We start from the raw sequence: 14,521 nt of genomic DNA on the forward strand, positions 1-14,521 counted from the left end.
GCCACAAGCTTCCTAGCTGCCTCCTCTAGGCTCTTCCCCCTGGACTCCTCCACTCGCGCAAGGCCCCCACCTTCGTTCATGCCCACACAGGAACTATCTCATCTCCTTGTAAATCAAGACCCAAGAGGCCCAGTTTTAAAACTTCTGAAAGCCCCTAGGCTGCTTCAGTTTTTGGTCTGGGGAAATGTGGTGGTGGGGTACGCTAACCTCATCTCCACGTCACACGCCTCCAAGGGGAAGTAGTCAACACCATCAAGATCTACAGGATAATACTTTAATTACGAAAAGCACAAATTATGTATCATTGGAACCAGCAAACACACAGTAGCAGGAAGGATGCTTGCTCCCAAGGCTCTTCAGTCATCAGAGGACACACTCAAGCCCCACCTGAGTCTTCTCCCCGTTCCATCAGCCATCCCTGCTCAGGATGTGGTGCCAGGGCCATTCCCAACAGCCTCTTCCGAGTAGACTCCAGTTTGTCTAATTCTCCTTCAAGGGTGCTCCTGGGAGAAAAGAAAAGGCTGCTAATTTTCATGACACAAACTCTTCTCACAGCATGGAACCACCAAGACATCAAAATACACCAGCTGCCTGAACCTGAAGCGCAGCCAAACAGAAATGAGATTTTTGTGGATGCTAATAGGCACTATGCAGCCTTTGCACCAGGGATCATTTGCTCTAGTTCTAGATTCAACTTGTGTGACTGTGGGCAAGTGGCTGTTATGAGAAAACCTCAGCTAAAACACCCTCCTGGTCTCAGACCTTCTGACATCACCCTAGAGCAGTTCCTCCTCCATCGTGAAATGCAGTTGAATTGGCAAACTGTGACTGTGACAAATGTCTCAGTAAACAGCGCCCTTCATCCAGGTGCACAGGCCCAAGCCTTGAGGTCACTGTCGATTCCTCTTTCTCTCCCACCCAACATAGAACTCATCAGCAGAATGTATAAGGTCTGCCTTCAGAATGCATCCCAAGTCCAAGTGCTTCTCACCTTTCTTTACTATGCCAGTCCAAGCTATTGTCACCTCGCACCTGGACCCTTCTAAAAGCCTCCTTGGTCTTTGCTTCCACTCTCACTCCCTAAGTTCTATTCTCTACCCAGTAGCCGGAATGTCCCTATTAATCAAGTCCTGTCATTCCTCTGCTTTCACCTCTCCAATGTCCTCCCATCTCCTTCTGAGTAAAATCTAAAGTCCTTTCCATGGCCCCAAGGTCCTGGTAATCTAGACCTCAGCCTCTTGTCTACCTCCACTGGCTCTATCATTCCCTCCTCTCCAGCTGCTCTGGCATCCTACCTCAGAGACTCTGCACAGCTATTTCTTCTGCTTAGAACATTCTTCCACCATTTATCAGCCCTCACTTCCTTCAGCCGTCTGTTCATTCTACATCCTTGGAGAGGCCCTGCATGGCACATATTTTACTGTCTGTCTCCTCCTACTAGAATGTAAGCTCTTTGATGGCAGGATCTTTATTTCATTTCTTGCTCTATCCCCAGCCCCCTAGTAGAGTGTCTGAGAATGTGCTGAATGAATGAATAAACACTGCAAATGCATAAATAGCTTGCTCAAAGTCCAACAATGTTGCTGACTGGCTTTCAGAGTCTCTACTGAGGAATAAAAAGAAATTTGTTCTTCAGTGTTCCAGAGATGTCACAGGGCGCACTTTGGTTGAACCAGAGGTAGGATGCCCCAAGCTCTACCTGTTTAGGTAGTTATTCTCCCCAGAAACAGCTCCTGGCAGGATGAGGGAGTCCTACGAATTCTAAAACCCCCACAGAACAGTATTTAAAAAGTACTAAATTAGAGGTTTCTAAAGGCTTCTCTAACCCAAAACTCAAATACAGTGAGTGGATCAGAAGAAGCAAAAAGACCTTCCCTGGTCTGTCCTTCCCCTATAGCTGCTACAATTCTCTGGAAGTGGCCACAGAGGGACAAAAGAAGGAACCTGATGCCCTGTGACATTATCACCCTGATAGAGTTGCAGTGCTAAACTGATTGAGTCCTGCTGTTTCAGAAGTGTAATGTCAAGCAATGCAATAATGAGATGAGGAAACTGCATCAAGGAAGCCAGCTCATCCTTGGGGAAATGAGAACACACTGCCTGACGTCAGCATGACACCCAACTCCTATCTTAGCACAGGCTACGGATATTATGCTGCTGTCAGCTTCATTACAGAAACAATACAGAAATCTGCAGCAGACATTACTCCCAGCTTCTGCACTGTGAATCAATGACACCAAGGCTTCAGGAGCCAAATTGGAAGGCTAGATAAAGTCATCAAACTTGAGGATTCAACAAGGTAATGGGACTGACTGAATATGGTTTCTGGCGCAGAGCTGCTATTAGTCAGGGCAATGTGAAATTCACTGCTACTAGAGCTTCCTGGGTGGATTCACTCATTCATTCAACAAACATGTGCTGGCAATAAAGAGATCTGCCAGGCAATAAAGAGAAGAAAAAGACTACAAAAGATTACCCTGCCTTTTGTAAACTAACAATATAATAACCACGATGACAGTGCTAAAAAAGAGCAGCCAGCTGGGTGTGGTGGCACACGCCTGTAATCCCAGCACTTTGGAAGGCTGGGGCAGGATGGCTTGAAGCCAGTAGTTTGAGACCAGCCTAAGCAACACAGTAAGACCCCATATTTATTTACGTATATTTTTACGTAATTTTTTTTACGTACATTTTTTTGAGCACTTGTCCTAGCAGGTACCACTGGATTCTTTTTTTATTTGTTCGTTTTTTATTTTTTGTTTTTGAGTCAGAGTTTCTCTCTGTCACGCAGGCTGGAGTGCAATGGCACGATCTCAGCTCACTGCAACCTCCGCCTCCTGGGTTCAAGCGATTCTCCTGCCTCAGCCTCCTGAGTAGCTGAGATTACAGATCTGCACCACCACGCCCGGGTAATTTTTGTATTTTTAGTAGAGACGGGGTTTCATCATGTTGATCAGGCTGGTCTCGAACTCCTGACCTCATGATCTGCCTGCCTCGGCCTCCCAAAGTGCTACGATTACAGGTGTGAGCCACCATGCCCGGCCATGCTGGATTCTTTAAGTGCAAGATCTCACACTATCATCACAACAGCCCTGGGTATTACTGTCCTTGTTTTGAAGATGAAGAAACTGAGGCTCAGACATTGATTCAAAATCACAGCAGGGCTCAAATCCCCTGACTATAAAAGCCAATGCCCATAACTGCTAGGAAACACTGCTTACTCTAACCTAGTGCATTAACCTAAGTAGGATAAATAGGGATCTCACACTCTGGTGAGTGAAGGGAGGGTTTCTGAAAACAAAAAGAAGGCAGGTGCGGCGGATTATGTCTGTAATCCCAGGACTTTGGGAAGCCAAGGAGGGAAGATCCCTTGAGCCCAGGAGTTCAAGACCAGCCTGGGCTACATAGAGACACCCCACCCGTTCCTACAAAAAATGAAAATATAATTAGCCGGGCATGGTTGTGTGCGCCTGTGGTCCTAGCTACTAGCGAGGTTGAGGTGAAAGGATCACTTGAGCTCTAGAGGACGAGGCTACGGTGAGCTGTGACTGTGCCACTGCACTCCAGCCTGGACAACAGGGTGAGACCCTGTCTCAAAAACAAACAAACAAAAAACAAAGGGCCAGGCACAGTGGCTCACACCTGCAATCCCGGCACTTTGGGAAGCAGCCAAGGCGGGCAGATTTGAGATTAGGAGTTCAAGACCAGACTGGCCAACATGGTGAAACCCCGTCTCTACTAAAAAGTATAAAAATTTAGCCAGTCATGGTGGTGCATGCCTGTAACTACTTGGGAAGCTGAGGCACAAGAGTTGCTTGAGCCGGGGAGGCAGAGGTTGCAGGTTGCAGTAAGCCAAGATCATGCCACTGCACTCCAGCCTGGGTGACAGAGCGAGACTGTCTCAAAAAAAAAAAAAGAGAGAGAGAGAGAGAGAAAGAGAAGAATGTGGTGAATATGATGTTCTTGCCAATGGAAGAAGTCAGTCCAGGAGCCCAAGTCTGGGAATCCATAACAGCGGCTGGATTACACTGCAAGCAATAATGAATGTAGCTGCCAACATACATCTTATTTCCAACTGAGAAATAAGAAGGCCTCAGTGGGGAAAATTCACTTTCCCAGACTTTTTAGTAGGGTGGAAGAGTAGAACCATTCTCATTTGACCCCCGTACATCTTGACATTTCTACTTATTAGAAATTAAAGTATAAATTAAGAAGCTTACTCTCCCTTCTCAGAATCCCATAGCTTCTTATCTGTAACTTCCTCAAAGCACCTGCCACCTTCTCTTGCTACCCTGGAGAGTTGCTGACAGATGCTAATTTAGTTTTACTAAATGTATTACCTTACTAGAAAGGCTAAACATGCATAATAGATAATACCAGCTACCCTTTGTTGAAAGAGGCTTACAGATGGATGAGCAAACAGTGACCTGCCTATGTAGTATAACCAAAACCAAAATCCACCTGACTCACAGCCCAGTGATCTTTTAAGGACATGATCCTGCCTCTTCTATAGAACCATGTAAAAGGCTGAAAAACTTTGGGAAGTAAAAGGAGAAATGCAGGCAAATGTTTCTGTAATCCTGCCAGAGGCTAAGAGTCCTTGTAGCAGGACAAGTGCAATCCTTTCCAACCTCACAAGGCAAACAGATGATAATAGTTGTCAAAAGATAAAAATTACAATAAATTTAGTTTAAAATCTTAATTGGCTTGTATTTGCATTCTAGAATCAGCCGATGCCTCGTTCTATAAAACAGAATGAGTGCTCTGATGAGCTGAGCTGAGGAGGCTGGCTTTATAGACAGAAAAGGGCTGAAGAAAGCAGAAACACAGAACAAAAAGCGAATTGGTTGTTTCAAAGTTATTTTCCTTGTAAAGGTTAAAGCAGAGAGGACTTCCTCATCATGCCAGCTAAAGCTGTTTTATTTGGGGATTTGGCTATATTAACTGTCTCTCTCTCCTAATTTCTAGGAAAGTCAAATAGGCAACTTAGTTTCAGCTTGGTGGCATGGAACTTCAGCATAAGTGACTCCATGTTGGGTTGATCTGTTGGGCACAGTGCAGGGGCTCGGTCCAAACCAATAGCCTCTTATAAATTTTATTTAAGATAGTGATAACAACAATATGACCATGGTAATAATAGAGGCAGCTTACTATGTGCCTGGCACCATTCTAGGGACTTCACAATTTTTTTTTAATGTCCTAAGTTCTTGAAGGCAAAGGACTTTACAAATATTAACTCCTATAATTATTATAACGATATTAAGTGGGTACTATTATTATCCCCTCTTTTTAATGAGGCAAGGTTGAGAAGTCAACTAACTTGCCCCAGGCAAGCCCATGAGCACTTGCCATGTGCTAGAAACTAAGTCCAGAAATTGTACTAAGTACAATTAACTCGTTTAATACTCAAAGCAACCCCAAGATACCTGCTATCATTATCACCACTTTCAGAGGGAACCAACAGAGCTCAAGGCAGCCTGAACCCGGAGCCCGCGCTTAGCCACCACCTGCGTGGCTGAGGGCAGGGAGAGCTGACCCAGGCTGGGTGCGCGTGGGGCGGGGGCTGGAGAGAGATCTGTTCGCTCGAGTCCTCAGCAAGGGCCGTACTGGACGTCAGCTCTGAGTGTGACCAAGGCCCTCGGCTTCTCCAGATCTGGACGCCCGAGCCCGGGAGCTCCGTGCCAGGGAGCCTCCGAGCATCGCGGGCCGCTACTGCCCTCTGCCGCCGCCCGGGCCTTGCAGGGAGCGCTTGCCCGGAGCAGAGGCGCGCGGCCACCAGGCCCCGGCAGCTCCCAGCCGCGACCACTCAGAGACCCCGCAGAGGAAACGGAAGTCGCCGCCCGGCACTGTCTGAACTCCTCTCTCCGCCCTCAGGTCCCTGCGGCCTCCTGTCGCCTTCGTCACTTCTCGTGGGCTGGCGGATAGAGCCCAGCGGCTCCCCACCCACTCGGCTCGCAGCCCACGCTCCCAACGCCCGAGTTGCCATGGTGAAGGACGCGGGAGAAACGCCGGAAGGGGCACGGACCCCAGGGAGAGCGCAGAGGAGGCCACGCGGGTCCTTCCTCCACCTGGGCCCAGGCACTTCGGGTCTCGTAGGCGTCGGGGAAAGCTCTTTGCGGACTTCGCTGCGGGCTTAGGATCTCCGACATGAAGGGAAGCGGGGGCTGGAGGACGCAGAGACTCTCCCTGGGCTGCTCGAAGTCCAAGGCTGTAACCCGGCTCCGGTCCTCATTTTCCCGCCGTCAGTGCTGGCTGCCTGCAGTTGCCATGGTGACGCGGGCCGCGGAGCAGGGCAAGGTCCCAAGTCGCGTGCAGTTGCTCCTCGCCGCCGTCGCCACTCTCCTGCCCCAGGCTGTGGGTAGTAGACATCAAAAGAGATACAGCAGAGCGCGACCCAGACTCAGGACCGCCGGGGTGGGGGCTGCTTCAGGCATTGGACACACTTCCTGGGCCCCTCGTGACTGCACCCTCCTGGCCTCACACCGCGGGGTGGGTTTGCACGAGGGTGGGCCGAGCCCTGTCGCTGAGCGACACTGACCTTTTCAAGGCCACCTAGCTTTGGGTACGTACAATGGATGTCTCATACTGAATTTTAATCAGCTTCTTACTGGAGGACATTAATATTTGTTCAATCTTTTGTTACTACAAAAAATACTAGAGTAGTGTGGTAATATCCTTGTATGTACGTGCACACGTGCAACTTTCTCTGTAAATTTCCAGAAGTAAAATTTCTATGTCAAAGGCCAAATGCAATTTTAATTTTCATGAATATGACTAAATTGCTTTTCAAAGACACTAGCAAATTTACATCTCCACCAAAACTGGAGTCCGATAATTTTAATTAGGATTGTATCAACAGTGATGAACTGTTGCAAAAGAATTTTCCAGAGCATTTTCCATTAAACCAATTCTTTGATCAGTTTTTTTTAATATAACATAGTTAAATAGTATCCATATTCGTTTTTATTTTACGGAAATTGTCTTTACTGAGTGATTCTTTTACATATAAATTTCATGATAAAGATTTTACTTCTTTAAAATTTGTATGTCGAATTTTACTTTGGTTTCCATCATTGTGATATTTTGTATTTCATGCTCATTTTATTGAAAAAGAAAAAAAAAGGCAACCCCGACATTCAGAAGCTAGCCTGGCATCACAGGTCCACCATGTTATCCTCCTATTGTACATAGCGTCACAAAATAACAACCTCAGATATGGTTACAGAGAGCCTGATAAAGTGAGACATAGCAAACCTACTTTGAAATTTTGTCTAAGCACAGACAAAAACACGATCACTGTGCCACTCACAAAATACCAAACATCCATCTTGGAGAAAATGAGTGACTGCTACCTGCTACTTCTTTTTTTTTTTTTGAGTCGGAGTCTCGCTCTGTCGCCCAGGCTGGAGTGCAGTGGCAGAATCTCGGCTCACTGCAAGCTCCGCCTCCCAGGTTCAGGCCATTCTCCTGCCTCAGCCTCCCAAGTAGCTGGGACTACAGGTGCCCGCCACCACGCCCAGCTAATTTTTTGTATTTTTAGTACCGATGGGGTTTCACTGTGTTAGCCAGGATGGTCTCGATTTCCTGACCTCTTGATCTGCCGCCTCAGCCTCCCAAAGTGCTGGGATTACAGACGTGAGCCACCACGCCCGGCCCCCTGCTAACTAATTACAGTTTTATCTTTCTTCTAGTTTGCCTTCTCTATAGATTAGATTTATTGAGATACCCAATCATGGAATTGGCTCCTGCTTCCTGACCACTTCCAATCTAGGGCGAATCCAACTTCCATAGGCCCTCTTTAAATTACCCATAAAAGCTCAAATCCAGTAGTAGGTTCTTTATAACACCTCTTTTCGAAGATAACCCCCATAGTTCTGTCATGGTATGTACTCTCCCTCAATGCAACCCAACTTGTTCAACTACAGGTGTGTCCTGGTGGTCTTTGGCTAAAAGGCATTGACACTAGCAAGTTCCATTTTCTTTTCTTTCTGAGACATGGTCTCACCCTCTTGCCCAAGCTGGAGTGCAGTGGCGCCATCACGGCTCACTGCAGCGTCAACCTTCAGGCTCAAGCAATCTTCCCTTCTCAGCCTCCCAAATAGCTGGGACTACTGGTGTGCACCACCATGCCCGGCTGATTTTCATTTTTGGAGACAGGCTTTCACTATGTTGCCCAGGCTGGTTTTGAACTCCCAGGCTCAAGGGATCTGCCTGCCTTGGCCTCCCAAAGTGCTGGGATTACAGGCATGAGCCACCACGCCCAGCCGCCATAGTTCCATTTTCTTTGGCAAAATTTTGTGGGTCCAAAAACCTGTCAATGGCAGTCCTCTATAAATGTTTAGTAAGGAGCAAATTTTACATGGGCAGTCTGTTTTAGTTTGCATTGATTATTTCAACCAGATCTGATTTCCTTTGCTTCTTGTAATTTCCAGTGTTACCTTTAAGATGTAAGGCTTCTGAGTTCTTTTCATAACAAATTTCACAGGTGCCATCTTAACCATTGTCAATTTTATTTTGTATGATAGTCATTATGAATCAGACAGAAGGTTGATAATTTTTTCATCTGCTTCTTGACTCAAGAACTTTCAGTAGGGCAGTGATGTAGGACCTGGATACATAGCAAAGTAAAAATGATCTGCTTCAACTGGCAGGCTTACTGTGTGCACCATGCCCTTTACCAGGCACTGGGAACACAGGTCCTGCCATGAAAGTAATTCACAGTCTAATCAGAGCGATATAGGAGCTGGCTGGCCTCCACTTGCCAGATGGATGAGAATGAAAAGGACCTTCCAAATGGAGGAAACAGCCAAATGCAACGAGTTTATTTATTCATTAAATATTTATGGAATACTTTGTGCCAGGAATTGGGCTGAGCATTGGGGATGCAGGAATGAGCATCTTCCATGTGGCCCCTGCTCTCCAGAAGCTCTTGGTCTGGTGAGGGAGATGCATATGAAACAATCACTCTAGTGACTGCAATGTGTAATAACCACTGCAGAGAAAATCCAGAGTTCTGTGGGAGCCTGGGACAATGGCAACCTGACAAGTGGGGGTCAAGGAGGGCTTCACTGAGAAACTCACTTTTAATCTATGTGAAGGATGAGCCAGACAAAGAGGAGGTTGTTCTTAGCAGAGGACATAATTCATGCCCTGAAGTGGGAAAAGACTTGACCCTTCTCATGGGATGAAAGCAAGCCAGTGTGGCTGGAATGAAGTGGGTTGGAGGAGGCTGTTGGGGTATGAATGAGGTGGACCGATATCTGATCCTGCAAGGGCTTGTCCACCACCCTAAGTTGTTTGCATCTTAATTCAAAAGCAAGGAGTCAGGGAAGAGTATCAAGATAAGGAGTGGGGTGATTAGATTATAAATGCATTTTTACTATGTCTATGGGAGAATGGATTGGGCAGTGGCAGGGGGGATGATAAACATCATGGAACCAATTAGAAGGAGAACACTGTAGTTGTTTACAGGAGCAACAATCACAATTGACCAGGAAGCAAGCCAGTGTGGCTGGAATGAAGTGGGTTGGAGGAGGCTGTTGGGGTATGAATGAGGTGGACCGATATCTGATCCTGCAAGGGCTTGTCCACCACCCTAAGTTGTTTGCATCTTAATTCAAAAGCAAGGAGTCAGGGAAGAGTATCAAGATAAGGAGTGGGGTGATTAGATTATAAATGCATTTTTACTATGTCTATGGGAGAATGGATTGGGCAGTGGCAGGAGGGATGATAAATATCATGGAACCAATTAGAAGGAGAACACTGTAGTTGTTTACAGGAGCAACAATCACAATTGACCAGGTGGCACTCAGAGGAGGCAAGTATCCATTGGAGTATTGAGGGTGGAAATGAGATTGGAATGGATTGAGGAGTGTGTGAGGTGAGGAATATCTGTGAAAAATATGAGAAACAACTCAGTTATGGACTGAATTGCACACCCCAAAATTCGTCTTAACTCCTAATGATTTTGAATGCCACTGTATTTGGAGATAAGGTCTTTAAAGAGGTAATTAAGGTTGAATGAGGTCATATGGGTAATGACCTCATATTGACCTCATCCAATATGACTAGTACCCTTCTAAGAAGAGAGACACCCAGGGTGCACACACAGAGGGAAGACCACACGGGGATACATTGAAAAGATTGCCATCTGCAAGCCAAGCAGAGAGGCCTCAGGAGAAACCAAGCTGCCAACACCTTGATCTTGGATTTCCAGCTTCTAAAACTGTCAGAAAATACATTTCTGTTGTTTAAGCCACTCAGTCTGTGGTATTTTGTTGTGGGAGTCCTGGCAGATTAATACGAACCCGAATGTCCGCATAATGAACAGTTGGGAAATAAATTACAATGTATCCATACTATGGGAAAGAGTCTTACCTTAAAATATGCCCATGCAAGTTCAAGATTTTGACTTTAGGAGTTTCATTTTCATTAAATTTCTTTTCTTTGGCTTGTGAGGATTTCACTGCATTAGCAAAGACCAATACTGAGCCTCTGGAGCAGCCTCCACACAGTCTTCTCTACGGTGACATAGTTGATGCAGGTTGTAAGTAACAGACTCAGGCATCACTTGCATTGTTTCCTTTGTCTCTCTTATACTGTTTTTAAAAAATTTTTATAACTTTGAGAATCATGTGTGTATTTTGTTTCTGAAATTGTGCAGTAACTGTGTACCATCGGTTGAAACAGTAATTATCTTCTCCATTTATGAAAATTCACCCTATGAATTTTCTTAGGAACAAATTAACCTTGTAATGAGAGGGATGACTACTGAATTCTATGCAAATATTTAAAAGAATAAGGCAGGGAAAAATGAGGTAGAGCTATATATAGTGACATGAAAAGATGCCCAAACCATATGGCTGAGTGAAGAAAAGAGGTGTATGTAGATTGTGAAGATTTTTTTGTTTTTTGAGGTTTTTTTTTGTTTTTGTTTTTGTTTTTTGTTTTTGTTTTTAGATAAGGTCGCACTCTGACTCCCAGGCTCGAGTGCAGTGGTGTGATCACGGCTCACTGCAGCCTCAACCACCTGGGCTCAAGCGATCCTCTTACCTCAGCCTCCCAAGTAGCTGGGACTACAGGCGCATGCTACCACACCCAGCTAATTTTTGTATTTTTTATACAGATGGGGTTTTGCCATGTTGGCCAGGCTGGTCTTGAACTCCTGGCCTCAAGTGATCTGTACACCTCAGCCTCCCAAAGTGCTGGGATTATAGGCGTGAGCCACTGTGCCCGGCTCTCTTTTTGTTTTCTAATACATATAACTATTTGTTAGTAGATGCTTAGGGAAAAAAATCTGGAAACAGATACAGCCAATTTTTAAAGTATTGTAAAAATCATATCATTTAGCGATCTAGGTTTTGCCAAATGAGCCGTGTTGATGAGTTGATAACCTCCTCTAGCAGGGAAACTGTAACACATGGTAATACACTGAAGGCCAAGAAGTCAGCGAAAGAGCCACGGGCTACCACTCTGATGCCCCCATGCTTACCACCCATGACACATGACCCAGTGTGGCCTTTGGGGTCAGGCCACGTAGCAAACAGTAGTAAAACTTAGTATCTCTCCTAGTTTCAAATAAACATAACCATGAATATAAATCCTAATATTTTCTCATCCCAGTGGATCATCTTGAGCGAACACTGATATTTCTATAACTACAGATAGAGCACTCTACAAATGGATTGGAGGGTGATTCATTAGCATAGTATGTATATGCAATCAGAATACAATTTTGTGTGTAAAACATCCACTGTGTATGATTCAGGGAACACAACTGTTCTGAGAAGGGAAGCACCAACACTATCAGGTATTTGTTTTCTGAGGAAGGAGGAAGATAGACTTTGATGATCTCTAGGAAGGCTTCCCACTGACTCTCTAAAACCCCTGGACCTCTCTAAGCCATTGAGGAAGCAGTTGAAGTGGCTGTAGTGGAATGAAGTGGTCTCTTTAAAGAAAACTGTATCCACAGTGACTGTTAACCAGTGTGATACATGGCAGTCTTTGAAATAAATGTCTTTAAAGTCATTCAGTGTGATTCTATGTAGCTCTTCCACATTGAAATGTTCTGTTTTATAAAAACTTAAATTTAATAAAGGAATTTAATAACTATCCCCTTATGATACATCAAATATTACTTTTCAGACTTTTAGCTACTTCTCCTCGAGGCAGAGTTTCCATAAAGAAGTCTCAGCTAAATGCTAAGCACTGTTACCAAGCAAAGAAATGAAGAGTGAACATCGCCAAAGCAATTGTGTACATTTTTGGAAAATAATTTTATTTGTCAGAATGAAATTCACAGCAAAAAGTAGGCACATAATTAAAATGGCATTGAATTAGAAGAAAAAAGTTAATAAAGCAATCTTTATTGAAACTGTCTGTGCTAGGGTTCATGAAGGAAGCATTGTAATCCTGGCTGACATTTATCATGACATTTATTGTATCTTGTACCAAGCAGACCCAGATCAAAAGGTGGGTTATCTGTGCAGCTGCCCAAAGCACTAATCCATAAGCAGCACTGAAATGTCAAGGGAACAAATGGGAAATTGGTGCCAGTTACCTGAGCATTTCACAGGATTCCTTCAAAGTTGGCAAACTAAGTGGTTTCACTCCCACCAATTGTAGGCAGTACATTCGAGTGATGTGACAGGGAGTAGGGGTGTGTTGGGGAAGGGGGTGAGGTCAGGACTTTCAAGCTGGGACTACCCGAAGTTGAAGGAGGAGCCAGCATGTGGAGACATCAGGCACAGGGACAGTGGTGCAGACAACCCCATCCCAGGTGATGAGGGGCTGGAGCACAGGGAACCTGGGAGAGAGGCTCCAGTGAGGTCGGGAGGTAGTCGGGAGCCACAGGAAATAATTTTAATATTATCTGAGCTGTGATGGGAAAGCGTTGACGTTTTCAACAGGGAAGCAGCATGAGCTGACTCACCTTTGAAAGGACCCATTTGGCTAACGGCTGGAGAACGGCTCCAGGAAGGCAAGAGTAGAGGCAGAGAGTGCATAATGAGAGGCCATTGAGGTGATAAGTGAGGGTGATGCACTTGGGATGATACTTCTCTTTAGAGCCAGCAGGGTTTGCTGAATACAATAGTTGCTTCCTAACTGGGCAGGGCTGGGCTGGGGCTTCCATGCTCAGTCTCCCACACTGCAGCCTCCTGGCAGCAGCCAGAGAGATTTTTCTAAAATATAAATCAGAATGTTACCTTAAAACCTTCAAGTGAAATAACCTAAATGGTTCCCAGTAGGGAACTGGGTAAATAAATGACAGTACCTTATACAATGCAGTACCATGCAGTCAAGACAAACAAATGACCATGCAAACACTCTACCAATACCGCCACAGATGCTCTCCAAGACAAAGAGTCAAAAACACAGAGTGTGAATATTATGCTACCATTTGTAAAAGAAAAAGGGAGGATGCATGTGTATGCACGTTTGATTTTATATGTGTGTAACATCTCTGTAAGAAAACACAAGAACCTTGTACTTAATGGCTTCCAGGGAGAAGATCTGGACAGTAAGGGGATAGGGTGGGAGGGAGACTGTCTGCCTTTGGTACTTTTGAGTTTTGAATCCTATGACTCTAAATAGTCATATCATCTGTTTAACAATAAGTCAAATTAAAATGTTTACATGAATTTGACCGGGTGTGGTGGCTCATGTTTGTAATCCCAGTACTTTGGGAGGCCAAGGCAGGAGCATTACTTGAGGTCAGGAGTTCAACACCAGCCAGGCCAACATGGTGAAACCCCATTTCTACTAAAAATATAAAAATTAGCCGGGTGTAGTGGCGCACACCTGTAATCCCAGCTACTAGGGAGGCTGAGGCAGGAGTATTGCTTGAACCTGGGAGGCGGAGGTTGCAGTGAGCCGAGATTGTACCACTGTACTCTAGCCTGGGCGACAGAGCCAGACTCTGTCCCCCACCCCCCACAAAATTTTTTTACATTAATTAAATAACTAACTCAGTTATCTCACTTCCTGTCTTCACTTAAGAGAAAATCTAGACTCCTCAGCTACAAGGCCTTGTAACTCAGCCTGCCTGTCTCTGCTGGTGAGGTCTGTACTTTGACCTCTCAGGATAGCCCTATATGGCTCTGCTCAGAAGTCACTTCCTCAGAGAGGACTTTCCCATCCTCGATTTAAATTTGCTACCCCTCACCTTCATTATTGAAAACCCATGTTCCAGCCCGGCACGGTGGCTCATGCCTGTAATCCCAACGTTTTGGGAGGCCGAGGCAGGCAGATCACTTGAGGCCAGGAATTTGAGACCAGCGTGGCCAACATAGCAAAACCCTGTCTCTACAAAAATTAGCTGGGCATGGTGGTGCGGGCCTGTAGTCCCAGCTACTCAGGAGGCTGAGGTAGGAGAATCTCTTGAACCCAGGAGGCGGAGGTTGCAGTGAGCTCAGATTGGACCACTGCACTCCAGCCTGGGTAACAGAGCCAGACCCTGTCTCAAAAAAGAAAAGAAAAGAAAACCCATGTTCTACTGTCTTCACAGCAATCACCTTATCTGAAT

The 14,521-nt window shown here is 45.4% G+C and overlaps 1 long non-coding RNA gene across 1 annotated transcript; it reads right to left on the minus strand.

Annotated features, from left to right (window-relative positions):
- Positions 1 to 268: 268 nt before the first annotated feature.
- LINC03086 (long intergenic non-protein coding RNA 3086) lies at positions 269 to 6,266 on the minus strand. Its single transcript, XR_008516874.1, has 2 exons — positions 5,424 to 6,266; positions 269 to 503 (listed from the first exon to the last, which is right to left on the minus strand). It is a non-coding gene; the product is annotated as a long intergenic non-protein coding RNA 3086 (long non-coding RNA).
- Between the last annotated feature and the right edge of the window lie 8,255 nt (positions 6,267 to 14,521).

The sequence above is a fragment of the Pongo abelii genome, chromosome 21, assembly GCF_028885655.2.
Source record: "Pongo abelii isolate AG06213 chromosome 21, NHGRI_mPonAbe1-v2.0_pri, whole genome shotgun sequence".
NCBI lineage: Eukaryota > Metazoa > Chordata > Mammalia > Primates > Hominidae > Pongo > Pongo abelii.